This window comes from Lissotriton vulgaris, chromosome 5, assembly GCF_964263255.1.
Source record: "Lissotriton vulgaris chromosome 5, aLisVul1.2, whole genome shotgun sequence".
Lineage (NCBI taxonomy): Eukaryota > Metazoa > Chordata > Amphibia > Caudata > Salamandridae > Lissotriton > Lissotriton vulgaris.
In genome coordinates this window covers 1,576,062,089-1,576,087,531 of record NC_141693.1, presented here as the reverse complement: position 1 = coordinate 1,576,087,531, position 25,443 = coordinate 1,576,062,089, and positions in this window count along the sequence as shown.

Below are 25,443 nucleotides of genomic sequence, written 5' to 3'. Positions count from 1 at the left end.
TCCTTCGGCAATGTATGTACGAAAGCAGGGAGGATTACCTCCTCCCCTTGCGGAGCGGACAGAACGAAGGGTGGGGGCCAATCAATCTCTGCTAATAAAATGTCATATGTAGTAGTCAGATTTTCCCAAAATACCCCTTTAACAGTACGTTGTATGTCACCTTCAATTAAAAGGACTGTTTCATAAAGTCTTTCGGGGGAGCAACTCTAGTGTCAGCTGTCTCAACAGTAACAAATGTATCAGTTGCTGTCACCTTCAGAAATGGACGCAACGCTTCCCGCACAACTGTAATTTCTGTCGCGCTGTCTAGCAGCATCAGCGCCCAAGTCAGATTCCGAAGCTGCATTCTCACTATCCATGGCATACCTCGCTGTTAAAACAGCAACTTTCTTCTTCTGAAACTGGGGTCTTTGACACAGAGAGTCGTCTTGCTTGCCTTTACCCTTGGTCTTGCGGGGCTGCTTGCGGCTTTGTTGGGCACCCCGACCTCTGCCGCTGTCTCCTCCACTGGTTGGTGAGACCGATGTATTCTGCAAAGAGTGAGGAGAACGTTGATCAGGAACCTGAAAACGATCAGGTGACTTAATATTAGCGCGGTCGCGCAAATCATATGTGCGCTCAGTAGACAGGCACTGGCAAAGAAGGACGTGACCCCTGTTTCTATTGCTTTTTCCCCTGTTTTTTATTCTTATTCCAATTCTGCTTTGAAACAGTGGTGCGGTCATCTTTATCAGAAGTCGCCACCTTAGTTTGCTTCTGTGCTGCTGTCTTAGCAAAAGGCTTAACACCCAAACTATTGCGGCCAAAGGTCTTATAAGCAGCAGCAATGATTTTCGGTAGCTGGGGACATCGTGCAAACCATTAGAAACCTGGAAGTTCACCGCATCTCCCTTAACATTAGCAAGGACGAGATCAGAAACAACCTCAAATGCTCCCACGAGTCTCATTCCCAATTCAACAGCCGCCTCCGCTCCGTGTTCATCTTAGACACGCTTAATGACAGAGGGTAGGACAGCCATGGACGGAGTGCCGAAGCACATAGTATAGACTGTTGCAAATATCTTACCCAGGGTTTCACAATCAGGAAACTCAATCAATCAATCAATCATGACATTTGTATAGCGCGCTACTCACCCGGAAGGGTCTCAAGGCGCTGGGGGGAGAGGGGTCCGTTACTGCTCGAAAAGCCAGGTCTTGAGTTGCTTCCTGAAGGAGAGATGGTCCTGGGTTCGCCGGAGGTGGATGGGGAGGGAGTTCCATGTCTTGGCTGCCAGGTAAGAGAAGGATCTTCCACCGGTGGTGGCTCTGTGGATGCGTGGAACTGCGGCGAGGGCGAGGCTGGTCGACCGTAGCTGGAGGGTGGGTGTGTAGAAGGTCAGGTGGTTGTTGAGGTACTTGGGGCCCAGGTCGTGGAGAGCCTTGTGTGCGTGGGTGAGGAGTCTGAACGTGATCCTCTTGCTGACGGGGAGCCAGTGCAAGTCTCTTAGGTGGCCGGAGATGTGGTTGTGTCGGGGGATGTCCAGGACGAGTCGTGCGGAGGCGTTCTGGATGCGCTGGAGTCTTTTTGTAGTTTGGCTGAGGTTCCGGCGTAGAGGGTGTTTCCGTAGTCCAGTCGGCTGGTGACGAGTGCTTGGGTGACCGTCTTCCTGGTTTCGGTGGGGATCCATCGGAAGATCTTTCGGAGCATGCGCAGGGTGTTGAAGCACGATGATGAGACAGCGTTGACTTGTCTGGTCATCGAGAGGGAGGAGTCCAGGACGAAGCCCAGGTTATGGAGTGGTGCCCAGGTTGGGAGTGGTGCCCAGGGCAGGGGGCCACCAGGAGTCATCCCAGGCGGAGGGAGATGATCCCAGGATGAGGACTTCCTTCTTGCCTGAGTTCAGTTTCAGACGGCTGTTCTTCATCCACTCGGCGACGTCTTTCATCCCTTCGTGTAGGTTGGTTCTGGCGTTGGCTGGGTCGTTGGTGAGGGAGAGGATCAGCTGGGTGTCGTCGGCATAGGAGATGATGTTGAGGTTGTGTTGGTGTGCGATGGCTGCGAGGGGGCTCATGTAGACGTTAAAGAGGGTGGGGCTGAGCGATGATCCCTGTGGTACGCCGCAGATGACTTCAGTGGCCTCGGATCTGAACGGGGGGAGGCGGACTCTCTGGGTTCTTCCGGCGAGGAACGAGATGATCCACTCCAGTGCCTTCTCTTGGATTCAGATGTTGCTGAGGCGCTGCACTAGGGTGCGGTGGCAGACAGTATCGAACGCTGCGGAGAGGTCCAGGAGGATGAGGGCCGCTGTTTCCCCGTTGTCGAGCAGAGATCTGATGTCGTCAGTGGCTGCGATGAGGGCGGTCTCGGTGCTGTGGTTGGCTCGGAAGCCGGACTGCGAGTGGTTGAGGAATCCGTTCGTCTCAAGGGAGGCGGCAAATTGTCTATTGACGGTCTTCTTGATGACTTTGGCAGGAAAAGGGAGGAGCGAGATGGGGCGGAAGTTCTTGAGGTCGGTGGGGTCCGCAGTTGGTTTCTTCAGGAGGGCGCTGAGCTCAGCGTGCTTCCAGCTTTCCAGGAAGGTGGCGGTGTTGAAGGAGGCGTTGATGATGCCCCGGAGTTGGGGTGCGATGATGGAGTCGGCCTTGTTGAAGATGTGGTGGGGGTAGGGGTCGGTTGGGGATCCGGAGTGGATGGTGTTGATCGTGCGGGTGGTGTCTTCGGTGCTGACCGGGGTCCAGGCGCAGAGGGAGGTGGTGGGGGGCACTGGTTCGGTGGTTGGGTGCGTGGTTGGTGCGCCAAAGCTGTTGTGTATTTCAGCGATCTTGCGGTAGAAGAACGAGGCGAGTGAGTCGCAGAGGTCTTGCGAGGGAGTGATGACGTTGTTTCCGGTGCTGGGGTTGGAGAGCTCTTTGACTTATTGTTAGAATCCTGTGCTTCTCAACAGGAGTCGTATTAGGAAATACTGCTTCCAGCTGGTCAAATTTCTCAGCAAGCCAAAAAGGTTAATCATCCTTATCTTGGGGCCGCTTGCCCATAACCGCATTAACCATGACAGGATTAATTTTCATCTCGGCCAGTCCAGCTGGTTGCGCCGCTACGCAAGGTGGCCCTGCCTGGGCGTGCCGGGAAACATATTGCACTAGATCCCGGTGCACTACGACCAAAGAGGTATAGAGCACACGCAACTCATCTATAGCGACTTGCATGTGACGCGGATGCGGCGTGTAACTGTCCAGAACCAGCCACGTGGCCCGGGAATAGATAAAGAGCCCAACCGAACCGCCATCACCGATCGGGGAAGGGCACCATTAAAACAAACTTGATGCTGCCAAGCATTAATAGGAATCTCTAGTGTCCTAAATGAGGTGTAGATTAGAGGCACGGCCGTGGAAGTGTAAATATTAGACGTACCAGACACCGCATCAACCGCAGGAAAGGTAACCCATTTGCCTCAGCACTCACCACGAAAACTACCGCCATGCCATCTACAGTGACGCCACACGTGAGCAAATGATTGCGGATGGCCACCCTACCACGTTGTGGTATCTCGACGTCACCCATAAAGACACAGGAGTCAAAAAGAACAATGCAAGATGCTACATGCCATTAATTGACAGTGTTCGACCTCAGTTAAGAGGGGCTCGTGGTCTGGTATGACCGTCAAATTCTTTTGATTTCTAAAATATGCTGTGATATTCATGGGACACTTTTACCGCTGAGTGCCATTGAAATTTAGATATATAGATATTCCGGGAATGAAATGGTTCTGATTTGACCTTTTCCAGTTACTGTGAACATGCAACTTAGGAATTAGATAAATGATATGGTGGATGGTTATCAGTTGGGAACTTGAAGGTGAATCTCGGTGTTTTGAGTTCTTCTTATTGAATCCACATTTCTGTTAACCGTGTTACCCCCTGCAATAAGGGGATTAATCACCCTGAAGAAGTCCTTTTCAAGGACGAAACGCGTCGGCTGTGCGACTGTCAACAACTGATGTTCATGATCTTGTTTTTACAACTCTTTTTGATATTGAATAAATGAAATTTTGGAATAACTTGACTATTTGGGAATAGCTTGAATACGTGATTTCCCTAAGTATTGAGTGGTGGTGCACCTTTGCTTTTGTTTTAAAATTGTTGAGTTCCTTCAGGAACAACCTTCTTGACAGTGGGGGTGATACAGTGTGCACACATTTCCTCATGAGTATATATGAGGTTAGAAATACGGAGGGATAGCAATTTAGGTGCTGTCTGTCAGGCTTCGGGTCCAAGACTCTTCAGGATTACACCGATGATGTTATGGGCTCCATCTCATGACGGCCCCAGAGTCTGAAGTAAAATACACAGACTACCGGGATAGTCAAACGAGGGAGAAATAAGAAGATAGAGAGATAGAAAGCCGGGAAGGAAAGGAAGGGAACAGCGGGGAGGGAGATCTGGAACGACAAGCAACAGATATTCAAACACAATGCTTATTCTTGAATACATACAATAAACCACATTTCCTTTCCCCTATGTTGTGGCTAGATTCTACCCTCTGCCTACCTGTAAAGAAAGATACGATGGACTTATAGCTAGGAGAGCTCTAGGGATGGAACAAGGACTTTGGATAACTGGAAATGAGAAAACAAGAAGTGGGAGGTTTAACATAGGTATGACATACTGGACTCTGAATATATGATTCGTATCAACCTAGTAAACATACCTGGGAACATTGTTATAGTGCTTAACCAAACCCACTGACAGTTCCTCCCGTTCTTTCTCTCCTATAAAAAATAAACAGGAAAACAGTTTTGAATATGAATGGCAGCTTCTTTTGTTAATACTTCTTAACCTTGAAACTGCTGGTGATGATCTGAGGTAATGGGTTTTTGATACCTCCGTAACAAAGACACAGGGCGCAGCATATAAATGTCCTTGCACCTTAACCCAACGCAGAGTGCAGCATATAATAGTTCACTGCACGTATTCATTCACTGTGTATCTCCTTACAAGTTCAACACGTGAGGTACTGTAGAATTCAACCGAAAAATTGCTCTTACATCAGAGCCCTTCCAATTAACTCCTTTTGTCATTTATTCGTGCAAGATATATTGCTCAGCAACCCATGTGACTCTTTTTTTTTTTATTTTTTTTTATTTTTAAAACCTTTATTGTATCAAAGCACACAGCTATTCAGCCTAACATCCCGGAGGCAAGGCAGCATGGAATCAGGAGGAGTAAAGTGCAAAACGAATCACATCAGGACATTGCAGGTTGTTTTTTATTTTATATAATAACAGAAACCAAGAAAGAAGCGCCAAAGGGCGCATGAGAAAGGCAATGGAGGAAAAGGAAATGCGTATGAATCAGTTGGAGGCATCTGAGGTCAGGTAAGAATCTAGAAAAGAACGGAAAGTAGGATGTAGAAAAAGGGGGGGGGAGGAAAGCAGGAGAATTACAGTAAGTGTAAAATAGCTGGTGTCATCGGTTACGGTGACAGGTGTTCTTCGCGAGGAATAGGCTCCGGTCCTGGGTATTTTGCAAGGCATACAGAAACCTGGGCAGGGACATCATTTTGAACAATGCCGCCCGGCCCAGGAGAGAAAGCGGAAGCTTGCGCCAACTATCAACATCCCTCCGCAGTCGTTGAAGAGGAGGGAGTAGGTTGTAGTCATAACGCGCCTTAGGACTACCCGATATGTAGATTCCCAGGTACTTAAAACCTTGCCCGGCCAGTTGTATATTGCAGCCCCTAGGGAGGCGCGGCGTGTCTCCTTTGAGAATGTAAAGGGAGGACTTGGCCCAGTTGATGATCAGGCCCGAGTAGCGCCCAAACAGCCGGAGTACGTCGCACGCCACAATAAGAGACTTACAGGGGGAAGTGAGGTAAAGCAGGATGTCGTCCGCATATAGGGAGACCCTGTCCTCAAAACCCGGGGCCCAGGTGATTCCATGCAGGTCAGGGTGCGTGCGTAACATGGCCGCAAGTGGTTCCAGTGCCAGCGCAAACAGGAGTGGTGACAGGGGGCAGCCCTGTCTAGTGCCTCTATGAAGCGCAAAGGAAGCCGACATGCGACCGTTAACTGTGACAGCAGCCAGTGGGCACGCATAAAGAAGTTGCACCCAGCCCAGGAAGCCCGGTCCAAACCCAAGCTTTGCTAACACCGCCCAAAGGTAGCTCCACTCCAGGGAGTCAAAGGCCATTGTGGCATCAAGGGAAGCAAGTACCGCCGGTTCCTCCAGGGCGTGAGCTCTGGCCATGACACCATGCAGCCGTCGCAAGTTGAGGGCAGTGTTGCGGTGGGGAATAAAACCTGATTGGTCCGGGTGTACCAAGTCGCTGATGACTCCAACCAGCCGATTTGCAAGCAGTTTAGCTAGGATCTTGGGTTCCGCGTTGAGGAGAGAGATAGGACGGTAGGATCTACAAACGTCCCTCGGCTTGCCTTCCTTGTGAATGACCACTATGGTGGCCAGTCGTTGATCCAAGGGGAGGACACCCTCCTCCCGGGCCCGCAGGAACATAGCTCTCAGATGAGGAGAGACCACGTCCGGCCTAATCTTATATAACTCGGCCGGTATGCCATTGGGGCCGGTAGCTTTACCCGACCGCAGGGCGTGGATCGCCAAGGCAATCTCGTCCGCGGTTATATCTCGATCCATATCAGCACGTTCCTCGTCCGAAAGACAGGGGAGGTCAATCGTCGAGAGAAACTCGGCTGAATCAGCCTCGGAGCGGTCTGAACCAGAAGTATAGACACCCCGGAAGTAGTCTGCAAAAGACTCGGCGATAGCGCTCGGGTCCGTGACCGCCACTCCGTCCTCGCCCAGGATCTCCGGAACCACCCGGCTTGCCATCTCGCGCCTCTCCAACCAGGCCAGCAACTTACCGGCCTTATCCCCAACGTCATAAATGCGGCCCTGCTGTTCCTTGGCCAAAACTAGGGCGGCATTCGTAGCGAGGTCATGGTACTCCGACTGTTTCAGGGAGAGGTCGTGTAAAAGAGAAGGGTCTGGCTCAGGCCCCAAACGGGACTCGAGATCCAGGACTTCTTCCTCAATATGCACAAGGTCGGCATCACGAGCTCGCTTAGCCTCCGCGATGAGAGCTAGGGCCTCACCCCGCAAGACAGTCTTGAATGCCTCCCACAGGGTGACCGCCGAGCCAACCGAGCCAACATTCTCGGAGAAATACAAGTCGATGGCCTTGGCTAGGAGTGCGCGCGTCTTGTGGTTGCGGAAATACCAAGGGTTTACCGCCACCGGACGGCTGGACAGGACAATGCCAAAGTCGAACGAGACCCACAACGGAGAGTGATCAGAAACGCCCCGTGCCAGAAAACGGGCCTCAGACACGGCAGGCGAATGTGCCGCCAGGGTAAGGACATAATCTATACGGGACAGACTCCCGTGGGCACTGGAGAGGAAGGAAAAGTGGCGGGGTGCGGGATGCAGCAGTCGCCAGCTATCCACCAAGCCCATGGAGTCGAGGAAGGCCGGCAGCCACATTTGGGAACTCCGGAGGTCCCTCGGCGGTTGGCGATCAAGGGTGCCAGAGCAGACTGAGTTGAGATCACCCCCCAGGATCAATAAGCCCGCAGGCAGGGACAAGATGGCGCCACCAAGGTCTTGAAAGGTGCTGGATTGGAGGCCTGGGGGAACATAAACCGAGAGCAGCGCCAAGGAACGCCCCTCCCATCTTCCCGCCACAGCGGCGTAGCGTCCCCTATCATCAAGCACAGTGACGTCTATTTCAAGGGGAAGGGACGCACGCACAAGGATGCCCGCCCCCCGGGAACCCGAGGAGAACCCAGAGTGGGCAACCATTTTGTAGCCTTTACGGTTTAGGGCCTTGCAAGAGTTTCCTACCAAATGCGTCTCTTGCAGAAGCACAACATCGGGCATATGTCTCTTTATTAATTGGATTACCACCCCTCTCTTAACTCGGTCGCCCAACCCATTAACATTCCAGCTAAGCACTTTTAAATTCCTACCCCCCATCGTCCAACAGCCCGCCCCATCCGACCCCAACCAACTCCATCCTCAAGTAAACAATAAAAAACACAATCCATTGCCTCAAGAAAGGGAAAGAGAAAGAACAAACGAACAAATAAACTTGCATAGTTGCACCCCCCACCCTGCACCCCTGCATGTGACTGAAAAGCCCCCCCAACCAGCAGTGTGCCTGTCGCCCCATAACTACTCTACAAGAAGAGACCCAGAGGAGTAAGGAATCTCCGCGAACACCCCCCGCCACCCTCCATGTACAGACAGGAAAGTCAACAGGGTAAAATAAGGCAATATCCGATAGTCATATGAGGCAGAGATAACAAACGATGAATCACCCACTATAGAGCCAAGCCTCATAGGTCCGGCCCACCAGCAGCACCACCTTCATGTTCATCCTGAGCGTCTCGTCGCGGCGATAAAGTGTCCAGCCAGTCACTTACATTTTCAGCAAAGTCAAAGAAGAGGGCATGGCCCTCATGTTCGATCCGGAGCTTGGCAGGGAACATCATGGAATATTTGAACCCCAAGTCCCGTAGTCGTCGCTTCACCCCGGCGTAGCTCTGGCGCTGCCGCTGTACCGTCCTGGTAAAGTCCGGATAGAAATGGACGTCGGCGTTCTGAAATTTAAGCGGTCCATGCCGTCTGGAAGCCTGCAGGACCGCGTCTCTGTCTCGGAAATTGAGCAACCGGGCCACGATGGGTCTGGGCGCCACGCCCGACTTCGGCGGGCCACCCGGCACTCGGTGAGCTCGCTCCACCGAGAAGAAGTTGCTAAGGCCAGGCAGAGCCAGATGGGTCTTGATCAGGTCTTCTACGAGGAGGTCCGTCGCCGCCTCTTCTGAACCCTCCGGTACCCCGACAATGCGGACGTTCTGCCGCCTGGCACGGCTCTCAAAGTCCTCCAGCCGCCTTGAGAATTGTTCCGCGGTCCTCTGCAGGTTCCGGACCTCAGTTTGTAGGTCCGAGACGTCGGCCGTCAGGCTGGATGTCTTAATGTCCAGATTCTTGACTCGATCGTTAGTTTTACCCAAATCGGCTCTAATGAGAGTCAGGTCGACGGCCATAGTGTCCACTTTATGTGTAAGGACTTCATGCTGTTGCTGCATGTCCGCCCGGAAACTAGTGATGGCCCCCATGATGTCGCTCAGGGTAGGCTCCGAGCCGTCCGGCGAGCCCGAGGGCGGGAGGTTCTTGGCAGAGGGTCCGGTAACAGGTGGCGTCTTTGGCTGGGTATAGCGCTCAATCCTGCTCTGCTGCTGCTGCGTTTTGCCGCGGACGCCTTTGCCCGATGTCTTGTCGGGGTCCCCTCTGCCCGCCATGTTAGGTCCGATGGGGACAAAGGGCTATGCCAGGCAAGCCCGAGCCCAGTGAGCCGGAGATCTTGTCCGGGCCGGACAGTAGGAGGCCGTCTCAGGAACGCACTGTGAGAAATAACACCCCACCGGTGAAGACGACAGGCAGGCACTCCGCAGATCGGTCGTGCGTAGTGACGGAGTCCGGAGAGACAATGGCACTGCGCCGGCACGGAGTCCCACTCGACGTAGCTCAGCGTAGGGAACACCGATTCGTGATCTGAAAACGGTTCTCGCCTCAGTGGACCATCAGCAACAAAAATCCACCCTCGTGGATCAGGATTTCAGGCAGGATAGTTGCGGAGGATCGGAAGGTCCGCGGAGCTCCGAGCTTACGCGGCCATCTTGGTTGCCCGCGAAGCTCCTCACCCATGTGACTCTTAACCTCAGAGCCAACAGTATCTATGCCAAGAACAATAGGAGTATCAATCCCCCTTGCAGGTTTCCACAAAACAGTCTGAATCTCCTTGCATACAAAGAGCGAGTCAATATCGACTCCGATAGGAAAGTAACCACAAAAAGCGGGAGGACAAAAAATGCTGCTTCTTCGTCTATCCCGAACCACAACAAGTACTTGAACCAAGGCAGGAATAATTCGGAACAGCCTTACCGGACTTCTGGACGTACGCCACCATAACACAAAGAATTATCAGCAGCGTTCTGGAATACCCGGCTCCCTTTACTTCCTGGAAGGCGTCACGACGTACGTGACGCCTGGCGCTCCGTCTCTCCTGTGCCAGGCATGCCGGGAGTTGTAGTTCCGGCCTCCAGTCCGGCTCAAATGCCTAAACAAAGAACAGTTCGAGGCTGGCCGGGTTACCAAGAAGACGGCCGCCGCGAATCAAACATGTGAAACATGACAGTACATCCCCCCCTTACAAGGGGTTCCGACCGACCCCAGGCCGAGTCGGATGCAATTTATGGAAGTCTTTCACCAAACGGGGAGCATGCACATCCTTAGCTGCTTCCCAGGAATTCTCTTCCGGACCAAAACCCTTCCATGCTAACAGATACTGCAGCTTTCCTCTCACCACTCTAGAGTCCAACACCTTTTGTACTTCATATTCCTGATCCTGTTGCACCCATACAGGGTGCGGTGTTTTTTTCACCGGACTATACGAGGGCTTAAGCAGGGACACATGAAATACGGGGTGGATTTTCATATGAGCAGGCAATCGTACTTTCACTGCAACCGGGTTAATGTGTTTGACCACCTCATAGGTGGTCAAACACATTAAACCGAATGTTCCTAGTGGAAACCCAAACCCGATCCTGTGGTTTGTACACTGGGCCAACCCTACGAAGTTTATCAGCCTGTACCTTGTATTTGGCTTTGGCAGTGACCAAATTGTTCCGTGTGGCAAGAATAATTCTGCGGACACGTGACAATCTTTCCTGTGCTAAAGGTGACTTATTGACAGCACCAGGGAGCAGTAACGGAGTGAACCTAGGGTGATGCCCATAAGAACAAAAGAAAGGTGTGTGTTTGGTAGAAGAATGCTGAGTGCTGTTGTACGCTACTTCCGCCACCCACAACCAATCCACCCAAGATCCCTTGTTGCTTTGGACATAACATCTGAGATACTTTTTCAGTGTTTGATTCACCATCTCGGTCTGTCCATCTGTTTGTGGGTGAAAACTGGTGGACAAGGATGAATTAATCTTTAGATCGGAACACCAAGCCTTCCAAAAAATTAGCAGTGAACTGGGCCCCCCTATCTGACACTATGACCTTGGGAAGGCCGTGCAGACGTACAACATGGATCATCAGTATATGGGCTAATTGACCTGCCGTGGGAACCTGATTACATGCTATAAAATGTCCCATTTTTGTAAGGTAATCCACTACGACAATGATAGCTGTCTTCCCCTGGTCTTTAGGAAGGCCCACAATGAAATCAACTGAGAAGCTATCCCATGGATTCTCTGGTGTTGGAAGTGGCTGTAATAACCCCTGGGGTCTCTGTCTGTCGGATTTCATCTGAGCACAAACGGAACATTCTTTTATCCATTGTTTCAAATCGGGCCTGACTGAAGGCCACCAGAATTGCCTCGAGGTCTTTTCCACCGTTTTAGCATATCCCATATGTCCTGCACTGGGTGCTTCATGACACCACTGGAACACAATTTTTCTGAGATGCAGCATGGGTACCAACACCTGAGATCCCTTCATGGGTATTCCCTGTACCATCTTCCACTCTCGATGATGACGTAACCATGTTCTCCAAACACATGTTTTAACCCCGGTTCTGACTCCCAACACAAAGTCTTCGGTTTGAACAGCCCCTATAACTCTGGAAGGTTCTATGATGGCTCGAAGTGGGGTGACATTGTGCAACACTGGATGTTCTTGTCTGGTGAGGGCGTCGGCTTTCTTGTTCTGGGCTACTACGAATTGGTATTCCTCAAAGAACAACATCCAACGCAATTGCCTGGGAGTAAGATGTCTAGCATCCCGCATAAATTGAAGGTTTCGATGATCCGAATAAACGATCACCTTGTGTTTGGCCCCCAGCAGCCAATGTCTCCATTCCCGAAAGGCATCCCTGATGGCAAGCAGCTCCTTCTCCGCTATAGTATAATTTACCTCGGCGGGGCTCAATTTCCGAGACATGAAGGCGATGGGGTGTAAACACCCTGTCTGACTGTTCTTTTGTGATAATACTGCTCCAATAGCCACTTCTGAAGCGTCAGCCTCCACTATAAAGGGGTCCTCGGGATTGGCATGTACCAACACTGGAGCGGTGGAGAAGGCCGTCTTCAATCCCTCAAAAGATTTTTGTGCTTTGTTGTCCCATATAAACGGTGTGTTCTTTCTCGTGAGTTCAGTTAAAGGTGTAACCAGATTGGAGAAGTTATTGATAAATCTCCTGTAGAAGTTGGCAAATCCCAACAGACATTGAATATCTTTGATGGTATGGGGTTGGATCCACTCTTTGATAGCCTTAACTTTCCTCTCAGCCACCTCTTGACCGTTTGGTGTGAGCATGACGCCCAAAAACTCCACCGCGGTGACATGGAATTCACATTTCGTGATTTTACAATATAGATGGTGTTAATGCAATGCTTGCAGTACTCTCTTCACATGTATAACATGCTCTTCTGTGGTGGCAGAATAAATCAAAATGTTGTCTACATAGACCACAACATAACGATCCAAGTGTTCTCTGAGGACTTCATTCAAAAAAAATTGAAAGGCGGCCGGGGCATTACAGAGCCCAAAAGGCATCACGAGATATTCATAAAGCCCGTACAGCGTCTTAAAGGCCGTCTTCCACTCGTCACTTTCCTTGATCCGTACCAGGTGGTAAGCACCCCTGAGATCCAACTTTGTGTATATTTGAGCGGCCCTTACTTGTTCCAACAGAACCGGGATCAAGGGCAAGGGATATTGGTTCTTTATTGTGATGGTATTTAATGCTCTATAGTCAATACAACAGCGTTTCTCTCCATTGGCCTTAGGTATAAAAAACAAAGGGGAGGCAGCCGGCGAACGCGAGGGCCGGATAAATCTTAAGGCAAGGTACTTGTCCAAGTATTCTCGAAGGACCTCATTTTCTGGCAGGGTTAAAGAGTAAACCCTTCCCTTAGGAATAGTTGCTCCAGGTACCAGGTCAATATGACAGTCAAAATCACAATGTGGTGGGAGCACCTCTGCCTTGCTATCACTGAACACCTCCTCGTAGTCCTTATATTCTGTGGGTAAGTCTACCTCTTTTTCTGCGGCCGTTGCTACATGGTGTCTCAATGATAAGGCTTGTGCAGGTCCTTTTCTCTCCGGTACACAATGTTCTTGGCAGTATAGAGAATTAAACACCACTGTGTCAGATGACCAGTGAATCCATGGGTCATGTTTCTTTAACCAAGGAAGACCCAATATGGTTCCAAAATGAGGAGCATCGATGAGACCAAAAGAAAGGCGTTCCTGATGTTCATCATCATATATAAGATCATACTCAGGAGTGTGGTGTTGAATAGGACCCGTTGATAACTCCCTACCATCCACAGCATACACAGTTTCGGGGTGTATCTTGGCGATAAGATGTACTCCTAATCTTTCTGCCTCTTTGTGATCCATGAAACACCCTGTTGCTCCTAAATCAATCATTACATGAAGTGTCTTCACATCATTGTTTATTACGATTTTCATATCCAAAAACAAATGGCTTTTTTCTTGACGACAGGGGTGCGTTGAAGGGATGACCATTGCGCTAGAGGGTTTCCCTTCCTCTACCTTCAAGCTTTGGAGTTTTCCGTCTTGTTCTCAGACATACCCGCCACTGCTTGATTGTTACGATACCTCCCTGATTTAGGTTTAACAGGGCAATCACGTAAATAGTGCCCCTTTTTTCCGCAGTAGAGGCGCAAGGCCTGTTTTCTACGATGATCTTTTTCGCTGAGGGTTAAAGAGGCCCGGACTGCACCCACTTCCATAGCTTCTACTGGCGTAGACATTTTGTCCCCTGTACGCTCATACACAGTCAGAGGACGTTCTTTTTTCTTTAAATCCCCTTTTCTATCCTTCATTCTATGATCCAACCTAAGTGTGAGTTCGATGAGAGCGGCGCTGGTTTTTGGTTGGGGATCTATGGTAGCCAAAGCGTCCTTGAGATCATCTGAAAGACCATGATAAAATACGGCGGACATCTTTGCTTCTGGCCAATCAGTTTCCGCCACAAGTCTTCTGAAACTGTTCAGGTATGTTACCAGATCTGAGTTCCCTTGTTTAAGTTCGAGCAAATCCTTATCAGCTGAAAAGGTTTCAGCTCTTCTATCAAAAGTCTTTTCGAATTCACACCGGAATTCCGCCCAATCATATAATAGAGGATCGTCCCTTCGAACCACTGGAACCGCCCATTGTGCAGCTTCACCTCCCAGATATGATATCAAAAAAGCCACTCTGGCCTGGTTGGTAGCAAACATCTTTGGTTTACACATAAAGTGCAAAAGGATTTGGGACATGAATAAATGTACTTTCTTATTGTCTCCCATAAACGGCTCGGGAGGAGCCAAAGGTATTTGAGAAGGCATTTCTACCACTACAGACGTGGATGGACCAGGAGTACTACTAGGATCAGACGACTCCCTTTGCAGATTATCTACTCGTGCCTGTAACTGAGCAGTAATGGCCCGTGCAGCGACAGCTTCCTGTCTGGACGTCACTAATTCTGCCTGTACCACTGCCAAAGCTGCCAAAACATCATCCATGGTGGCCATGGTGTTGATGAAATCGGGAAGAGTAATAACCGTGGGCCGATAATTCTGTCAGGCTTCGGGTCCAAGACTCTTCAGGATTACACCGATGATGTTATGGGCTCCATCTCATGACGGCCCCAGAGTCTGAAGTAAAATACACAGACTACCGGGATAGTCAAACGAGGGAGAAATAAGAAGATAGAGAGATAGAAAGCCGGGAAGGAAAGGAAGGGAACAGCGGGGAGGGAGATCTGGAACGACAAGCAACAGATATTCAAACACAATGCTTATTCTTGAATACATACAATAAACCACATTTCCTTTCCCCTATGTTGTGGCTAGATTCTACCCTCTGCCTACCTGTAAAGAAAGATATGATGGACTTATATCTAGGAGAGCTCTAGGGATGGAACAAGGACTTTGGATAACTGGAAATGAGAAAACAAGAAGTGGGAGGTTTAACATAGGTATGACATACTGGACTCTGAATATATGATTTGTATCAACCTAGTAAACACACCTGGGAATATTGTTATAGTGCTTAACCAAACCCACTGACAGTTCCTCCCGTTCTTTCTCTCCTATAAAAAATAAACAGGAAAACAGTTTTGAATATGAATGGCAGCTTCTTTTGTTAATACTTCTTAACCTTGAAACTGCTGGTGATGATCTGAGGTAATGGGTTTTTGATACCTCCGTAACAAAGACACAGGGCGCAGCATATAAATGTCCTTGCACCTTAACCCAACGCAGAGTGCAGCATATAATAGTTCACTACACGTATTCAATGCACTGTGTATCTCCTTACAAGTTCAACACGTGAGGTACTGTAGAATTCAACCCAAAAATAGCTCTTACATCAGATCCCTTCCAATGAACTCCTTTTGTCATTTATTCGTGCAAGATATATTGCTCAGCAACCCATGTGACTCTTAACCTCAGAGCCAACAGTATCTCAAGAAGATATCCCAGCACGGGAATGCCCAAGGTAATGCCAAGAACAATAGGAGTATCAATCCCCCTTGCAGGTTTCCACAAAACAGTCTGAATCTCCTTGCATACAAAGAGCGAGTCAATATCGACTCCGATAGGAAAGTAACCACAAAAAGCGGGAGGACAAAAAATGCTGCTTCTTCGTCTATCCCGAACCACAACAAGTACTTGAACCAAGGCAGGAATAATTCGGAACAGCCTTACCGGACTTCTGGACGTACGCCACCATAACACAAAGAATTATCGGCAGCGTTCTGGAATACCCGGCTCCCTTTACTTCCTGGAAGGCGTCACGATGTACGTCTCTCCCGTGCCAGGCATGCCGGGAGTTGTAGTTCCGGCCTCCCGTCCGGCTCAAATGCCTAAACAAAGAACAGTTCGAGGCTGGCCGGGTTACCAAGAAGACGGCCGCCGCGAATCAAACATGTGAAACATGACACTGTCAGTTTTAAGGGATCCACTGTCAGGTGTTTTGACACTAATGGGTAGCTATTCAAAGTCAGAACCTTTTTAAATTATCAAGCTTGAACAAACCTATGCAACTATAGGTAGGTTAATCCATCACTACCGTCAACCGGAAACAACAGTGAGGGGGTCAAGGACTGATATAAGCACTACTCAAGAGTCTCAAAATAAGACCACTACGTTAGGTGCGCCACTTTGCAGGGATTCTGCTCATACACAGAACTGTGCCGAGAGACCCAGGACATCAGTGAATTGTGGTGAACCAAAAAACTCACCTTAGTACCTAGAACCTCTAACCGACTAGCCACAGTGTCACATTAGCTCTTCATCCTATAGCAAAGTAACCAATGATTAGACAACCCAGAACATGCAACTTAGGTTACTCTCAGGAATGGTGGGAATAAAGAACACTCTTTAGTTATATTCTCATACCAGTCCACAACATGGGTAAAAAAGAGACACAATAAAGTTTAAAATATTTATTTTAACGACGCGCTCTCAGTTGCAGCATTTTTGCGAGCATAAGCAGGCATATGATTAAAAATAATACGATCAGCATTGTTACAATTCCATAAAACACAAAAGGAGAAATCATATTATAATAATGGTGAAAACAGATACTATAGTGCCTTGTATGTCACCCTCCCTTGCTAGGAACTATGTTTTTATAAAATATAGAAGGTCTCTTAGGCTTGAATAGGGGACCCCATACCTCCAAGATCAGCAGAAGTGAATCACATCAGTATCTGCAATAGTTCTCTGTCTCTCTGGGAACAGGTTTTCTTCAGAGTGTGTAAAATCATGTATGCAGTGCAATATTAAAGGCGCCAGCATTTTAGCTAGCTGCAGCTGTGTGCATGTTGTGCCTAGCGCATGAGCCGATCAGCCTGAACAACACCTAACATTGCTATGATAACCTTGGAGGCTTCAGCACTCACTGTGCAGACTAAGTTCGAGATGTAAGTCTAGGAACGTTGAAAGCAAGCCATTCTCATGTGAAGCAATTCAAGCAGCCTAACTTACAACAACAGTTACATATAGTGTTGTGTGCAAAAGCAGCAAAAAGGTAAAATGGCGTTTAAACTTCTAATAAGCCTATGCTAATATAGCAATGTGCATAAGTAAGGTCCTGCCTTCACTACAATGCCCCTCGTTTCAGATTAGCCTGTGGCAACACTGCGCCTGGAGAGCCCCCTCTCTGGGACTCTGAACCTCAGAATTGGCCCCAATCGTGGCAGATTAGCTTCTGGCGCCGCTGCTCCTGGGACAGCCCTTGATCTGGGACTCTGAAAGGAAACTTACCCCACGATGTAAGTTGGAGTCCCTCTCCTCGACTCGAATGCCCAAATACACAAAAAGAGTACTGGCACCCCAGTGCCCTTGGGAGCCCCACTCGGGGAATACCAAAATGATGTGGCCCACAAAGTACTGGCCAGCTGGGGGTCCCCTCCTGGAACCCGAGGCTCAGGAAAAATGCTTCCCATTGCAGCGACCCGCCACTGCGGAGTCGCTGTGTAGCCCCAGAGGCACTAGTCTGTGGCCCGGTCCGGGGTGGTGCTCCCTGGGAGCTTCACCCAATGTGGCTGCATGTTGCAGCTGCCCACTGCCGGGCGGGGCAGCTGTAAGAAACAAGGCCAGCACAGCCCTGACCAAGTTGGAGCCCCCTCTGGGACTCGAAGATCAAAACATGCGCCTTCGTTGCAGCGGCCCGCAACTGCGGCGCCACTGTGAAGATCAGCCAACCCCGGGCACCCCCCTTCTCAGCTTGAACCCTCACTCACCTGGGCTCTGTGTAAGCCGCTCCAGGAAGCTGATGTTGCGGGGTTGTCCTCAGTGCCTGGGAGCCCCGCTGCCACAACGGCTGCCACTGCCCCCATGCAGCACTGCACTTGGCTTCACCTGGGCCCACTCCTGGGGCCCGGGACTTTGATGCAGAGCCCGCAAGGCTCTGGGCGGCTTTCCCCAGTCAGGGGGAGTTGGCGATGGCTTCCATGAGGCTTCGACCCGGCAGGCCCCGCCCACCCTGAGGCGCGGGCACCTGTCTTCCGTCTTCTTCTCCTCCGTGCTCCTCTCTTTGCGACTCGGCCGTGGGGTGATTTAGGCCGTACCTCCCAGGTCCCAGTGCTAGCGGCAGTGATTTCAGGCGGCAATGAGGGGTAGACTCCCTCTTAATTTGTAATACAAAGCGTGGTTGGAACCCGCGCAAACAAAATACCACTGAAGAGTGGGCACCCACTGTATTTTAAGAAATGCATAAACGCGGGGTGGGCACCTGCGAAGGACCACAAATGCGGGGTGGACTCCCACTATTTTTAAAAGCATAAACGCGGGGTGGGCACCGGCGAAGGACCACAAATGCAGGGTGGGCTGCCGCTATTTTTAAAGGCATAAATGTGGGGTGGGCACCTGCGAAGGTCCATAAATGCGGGGTGGACACCCGCTCTTCTACAGCCAGCCCAGGGGGGATTCCACACACCACACAGCACTACAGGTACACACGATCCTCACCTCCTGGGCAGTCAGTATATAGCAATGCAAGGAAGGATGCAGGGTCCAGTTGCAGCACTCTGGCAGCACAGCGCTGCAGGTGTCAGCCCCTCTTCTCCTGGGCAGGCGCTAGATGCAGCGCTTCTGAGGCGCTAGGTCCCAGGAATGCCGTCAGGGTCCCACAGAATAAGGCGGTAGCGCTCACAGCTCCAGGGTCCCAAACAAGAAGGTAGCGCCCACGCTCCTCACCTCCTTGGAGTGCAGGCAACCAAATGATAGCGCTCACGAGGCGCTAGGGCACGAGAGCAGACAGGCAATGCTGGGCAAGATCAGCAGGCAGTGAGCACTCATCAAGACAGGACAGCAGTTCCTAGGAACAGTCAACCCCTATAATGTGGCACTCCTCCTGGCATGGCAGTCTTCATTCCAGCAAAGGGCCCTCACTGGCCCTGTGGACATCAGAGGGGTACAGATGGGCACAGGGGCCAGCAAACAGACCCTTGCCATGGTACCTCCTGGCAGAGTGCCCCCTCTCAATCCAAGTCCACGCACAGACTCCCGCATGGAGTCTCAGCTCCTCTATATATGCACTCCTCAACCCAACTACCAGATAGGGCCAGAACTTCTAGAAGGCTCTCTCGGGAAACGGTCCCAACGGGTTTTGGAAGAGGTGTAGAGCACTCTGCCAAGCTTTCCTCCAAAAGCTGGGGGTGTGAGAGACGGACACACCCCAGGGGGCGGAGCCAGCCTCGGTCACTTGGAGCACTAGACCGGAAACCCACCTCAGGCAGGCACAAGCACACAGAAGTGGCGACTGTTTTAAAAGGAACTTTCACACAATAGTACAAATGAATCTGCGCCCACCATTGCACAGCATTTATTATTATCAGTTCAGGCACACCACACATGACATATACAGTTTCTACCATGGGGGTTCCTAATGTGAGCCTGTGTACGGCAGACAACACACGCACTTTGCACTGCTAACCAGCGCTAAAGTGTCCAGAATCCTGAACCCACCAATACCATTACAGCACAAGCATTTGCAATGCAATAGGTCTCGCAATTGCGAGATTTGGAGCTATTGGCATTGCAAATGACAATGTCTTTTATTTTTGCTTTTCTTTTTAAAACATAACTGTTAGAACCGGGGGTCTCTAGTTGGCAGAGGTAAGTACCTTAGACCAAGTAGGGACCCTTGCTTCTAGTCAGGGTGAAGGAAGAACCCTCTGAGATAACCCCCGCTCACCCTCAAGGTAGCATGGCGCGAGCAGTCTAGGCTAAACAGAGGCAACTTGGATAATATTTGCACTGGACACAACAATAATCCCCAATCCACCACAAACTGAGACCACACAGGTAAGTATATTTTATAAAAATATATAACTTTATCTAGTTTCAGCAAGGTAAATCAAGCAGTTGCACGATAATCACTTCATTATTAAAATGCTGCACTTAATCTTAATGGTGGTACTTAGTTTCAGGAAGTTGTCATGTAAAAACAAATGACTCAAGTCTTTTCAAATCGATATTAAAAATAATGCCACTGATTTATAATGGCTGCGCTCTAAAAACGAGCAGTCCAAACAATGCCAGCGTTTTAAAGATATGCCAGTGTTGTTATGTTGACCATGCTCTTCAAATGAGCAAAGAACCAATGCCAGCGTTATTAAACTATGCCCCCAATGGTCCCCTGGCTTCCGGGACCACAAGCGCTCCTAGCGCGTCTCACCCGGTATCCTGAGGGAGGGGGGACTTCTTTCCCCGTGCTCGCGGTGACGCGGGTCCCCCAGGGGCACCTCGCGGGGGAAGGCTCAGTGTTGCTCCCGCCCGGCCGGTCTCCGGACGCTCTCCGCCCGCTCTGGATCCTTCAAAGAGCAGCGGGGAGCAGAGACGGCAGGCCAGGGGCTGGAGCACTTGTGGAGATCCCTCGGCGGGGTCAGGTCGCTTCCTCCCGGGCCCGGCGGTGATCGCGTTGAGTCTTCGGCTTCTTCGGCTGCCTCGGCGAAGGCAGCCAATCCCCTCGCGGCTCCTCAGTCGAGCCTCCACAGCACCCGGGAGTCAGCCAATGGCAGTGCGGCTCCCGGGACAAACAACGATGACGCTCCGCTCCCTAGGCCAATCACGGCCCAGCACTGCTGATGACGCTGCGCCGCACGGGCCAATCCCGTCGCGGCGTTAGTGAGGGGGCTCGGCTCCCTCCACCAATGGGAGCGCGGCGGCTTCGTTCTTCGCCGTTTGAGCTCCGATCGGGATGGCGCTTCACACAGAGGTTCTCTGGCCCCGGGCAGCGGCGGTGATACGGCCAGCAATTGTTTTTCAGCGCTCCTTGCGCTGCAGAGGCTCACAGGTCTCCGGTCTGCCCCACACACGTGTCGATGAACACGTCGACCTTGGCAATGCAGCAGGCTGGGTCAGCGCGGCGCTCTCAAGCAGCAGAGAGCAGCCAATGCGCTAAACAGGCAAACCAAACGGTTTCACGATCTCCTCGCCACACAGCAGCTTCAGGGGGGGCACAGCAGATTCTTGTAGCCTTGGGCAACCTTTATGTTCCTGGGTTGCAGACAGGGAGCCAGCTCTTCTCAGGCCCTTGGAGATTCAAGTTGTAGACGCAGCATACAGCAAAGTCTCTTTAGTTTCAAGCAGGCAGGGACACAGCCCACAGCAAAGTCCCCTTCTCCTCCTCAGCTTCCAGTGATACAGCAGAACAGGTCAGCCCTTAGAGCACACAGCAAGGCAATCTTCCTTTAGTTCTCTCGCCGTCCTCCTTCCAGCCGAGGGTCCTTCTTGATTGAAGAATTTCAGAATCTAATCTTCTGTAGTAAAGGGTCCTTCCCTTATACCCCTAAACGCCTTTGAAGTCCTTGGTGCAAGGGGGTCCTTGGCTCTGGAATGTTTCTGGCGTTCTTCTTCCTGACAGCTTCAGGGCCAGAGGTGACAGCAGGCCGGCAGGGGAGTTAGCCAGCACGGTGGTCAGGCAGGCACAGCCCAGCACTATCAGGCGCTTCTCTCTCCCCTTCCCCGGGCAACAGATGTCGCCTTTCACCCCTGGGCTGACTCCAACCCCCTCCGGGGCCCTGCAGCTCCTGTCATGCAGGCATTCCACACACACAGGCCCAAGCACACAGAAAGGTTTAACAAAAGAACAGCCACTTTCTAAAAGTGCTATTCTCAACCCCAGGATCCAAAAACAACCTTCACTAAAAGATGTGTCATTTAATTCTGAGTTCAGGGATATCTTTCATTGATGTTCCATCTTGTTCCTATAGGGAGATAGGCTGGGGTCCAATGGGACCAGACTCCCCATGTTACCCTAGGGAGCCTTACAGCCCTACAGCAGTGAGCACACAAAGTGGCTGCTGCTCTCCACCAGTGCATGTTACCTGCACTAGTACATGCTCTCCCCTATCCATACACTGCACCCTGCCCAGGGGGGTACCTGGAGCCTTCCATAGGGGTGGCTGATGTGCACAGACAGGGGAGGGTTAAGCCCAGCCAGTGGGGACACTGGCCAGGCGGACATGGCAGTCCACTGACTGCACACAGGCCCTGCGCTGGCAGGCCTGAGACACCATTTTAGAGCTACTCATGTGGGTGGCGCAATCTGCGCCGCAGGCCCACTAGTAGCATCTGTCATCACCAGCCCTGGCACACACAGTGCACTTTACTAGGGACTTCATGGTGATACAGATATGCCAATCAGGTATACCCAATCAATACGACAATTTACAGAGGGAGCACTTACCCTCTGACACTGTTCAGCAGTGGCAGAGGGTCCAAAGCTTCTAAACCAGCAAAAACGAAATCCAGCACAGCATCAAAAATACATGAGTCAGAGGCAAAAAGATGGGGGAATAACCACGCCAAGGATGTCAGGTCTAACACGTGTCCCCTCCAGCTGAAAGTGGGGAGAACTACCCAACCTCTTGGGAGTCCTCATCACTAAGGCGGAAGAATCTGGACAGACCGTCAGCATTGGCGTGTTCTGTACCAGGGCGGTGCTCCACCGTGAAGTCCATCCCCTGTAGGGAAATGGACCACCTCAACAGTTTTGGATTCTCGCCCCTCATGTGCATTAACCATCTGAGGGGCCTGTGGTCAGTCTGAACACGGAAGTGAGTCCCAAACAGGTAAGGCCTCAACTTCTTCAGAGCCCAGACCACAGCGAAAGCTTCCCTTTCGATTGCACTCCATCTCTGTTCCCTGGGGAGTAGCCTCCTACTAATGAAAGCCACTGGTTGGTCTTCGCCCTCCTCATTGATCTGTGAGAGTACTGCTCCCACGCCTTGCTCTGAAGCGTCAGTTTGCACAATGAACTCACTTGAAAAGTCAGGTGCCTTAAGCACCGGTGCTGTGCACATGGCAGTTTTGAGGGTGTCAAAAGCAGTTTGACAGGCCTCAGTCCAATTCACTTTTCTGGGCTGATTTCTAGATGTCAGCTCTGTCAAAGGGGCTACAATGGTGCCATAACCTTTGACAAACCGTCTGTAATACCCGGTGAGTCCTAAAAAGGCTCTCACCTCAGTCTGGGTCTTGGGGGGTTCCCAAGCCAGAATGGTCTCAATCTTCGCCTGTAGGGGCGCCACCTGGCCGCTCCCCACTTGGTGTCCCAAGTACACCACAGATCCCTGCCCTATCTGGCACTTACTGGCCTTGATAGTGAGGCCTGCCTTCTGCAGAGCCTTCAACACTGCGCAGAGGTGTTGCAAGTGTTCCTCCCATGTGGAGCTGAACACAGCAATGTCATCCAGGTATGCTGCGCTGAATTCCTCCAGCCCTGCTAATACCTGGTTGACCAGTCTCTGGAATGTGGCCGGGGCATTTTTCATCCCAAAGGGCATGACACGAAACTGGAAGTGCCCCTCGGGTGTTGAAAATGCTGATCTTTCCTTGGCCCCCTCAGTTAAGGCAATCTGCCAGTAACCTGAAGTCAGATCAAAAGTGCTCAGGTACCGGGCAGCTCCCAACCGAGCCACCAGCTCATTAGCTCTGGGGATGGGGTGCGCGTCAGTCTTGGTGACCGCATTGAGCCCGCGGTAGTCCACACAGAAACGGAGTTCTGGGGGACCACCAGGTGTAGCAGCTTTCTTAGGCACTAAGACCACTGGGCTAGCCCAGGGGCTGCTGGAGGGCTCAATTACCCCTAGCGCTAACATCTTAGAAACCTCTTCTTTGATGCTAGCCCTGACCTTGTCAGCCACTCTGTAAAACTTCTGTTTCACAGGCAGGTTGTCACCGGTGTCCACATCGTGGACGCACCACTTGGTGACACCTGGGGTCAGGGAGAACAGGGGGCCGAACTGACCCAAGACTTGGCGACAGTCCTTCTGCTGCTCTGGGGTCAGGGTGGGGGAGAGAACCACACCATCCACCGACCCATCCTGCTCCTTGACTGCCAGGAGGTCAGGGAGAGGTTCACTATCCTCCTCCCCTCCAGCATCTGTAGCCATGAGCATAGTCACTTCAGTCCTCTCAAAGTGAGGTTTGAGGCGGTTCACATGTAGCACTCTCAGGGGTTGCCTGGGAGTCTTCAGGTTAACCAAATAGGTAACCTCGCTCTTGCGCTCCACCACCTCGTATGGCCCAGACCACTTGTCACGGAGCGCACAGGGCTCCACTGGCGCCATCACCCACACTTTCTGTCCAGGTTGGAACTCCACTAGAGAGGTGTTCTGGTCATACCACCTCTTCATTTCCTCCTGGCTAGCCTCCAGGTTCTCTTGAGCGAGCTTCCTGAAGCGCTTGGTCTGGTTGCGAATGGCCAGCACATAACTGAACACATCCTGAGGGGTTTTCCCACGGGATTTCTCCCACCCCTCCTTCACCAGAGTAAGAGGCCCTCTGACAGGGTGGCCATACAGCAACTCAAAGGGACTGAACCCTAAGGATTTCTGAGGCACCTCCCTGTAGGCAAACAACAGGCATGGCAACAAGACATCCCATTTCCGCCTCATGGGCTCTTCCAGGCCCATGATCATGCCCTTCAAGGTGCGGTTGAACCTCTCAACCAAACCATTTCCTTGAGGGTGGTAAGGAGTGGTGAATTTGTATGTCACCCCACACTCCGCCCACAGGGACTTCATATACCTAGAAATGAAGTTTGTCCCCCTGTCTGAGACCACCTCCCTTGGAAATCCCACACGGGAAAAGATCCCCATCAGGGCACAGCCCACCACAGGGGCTGTGACCGTCCTGAGCGGGATGGCTTCCGGGTACCGAGTGGCATGGTCCACCAAGACCAGGATAAACCTGTTGCCTAGGGCCGTCTTGGGATCCAGGGGCCCCACGATGTCAATGCCCACCCGCTCAAAAGGGGTGCTCACCACGGGAAAGGGTTGTAGGGGTGCCACGCACTTCCCTCCACTCTTGCCACTGGCCTGACAAGTCTGACAAGACTTACAAAAGGCAGCAACGTGCTTCTTCATCTGGGGCCAGTAGAAATGGGTGACAAGCCTGTGATAGGTCTTGTCTTGCCCCAGATGTCCTGCGAGAGGCACGTCATGAGCCAGACCCAGTAGGAAGTTCCTGAAGCGCTCGGGCACTACCAGCACTCGGGCTGCACCGGGCTCAGCGAACTTAGGCTCACTATAAAGTAAGTCATCCTCCCAGTAGATCAAATGCTCCTTGGACCCCAGGCCTGCGGCCTGGTCGGCAGCCTGCTGCCGCACACCAACGAGAGAAGGGCACTCCTTCTGAGCCTGGCAGAATTCCTCCCTGGAGGGACCACCTTCCTGCTGCCACTGGGACAGCTCAGGCAATTCCCCTAGTTCGGCCACCTGCTCCCCTGTAGGTTCCAGGGCATCCCCCTCTGGGTCTGCCTCCTCCTGGACCGTGGGAACAGTGGGGGCCGGTTTCCCGCGCCCTCTACCCCTTCTTCTCTTGGCAGGTTCCTGGGCCTTTGTTCCAGGCTCCAGCTCTGCTAGACCGCCCTCTCTGGCTGTCATGGCCCGGGTGGACACACAGATCCACGCAGGCA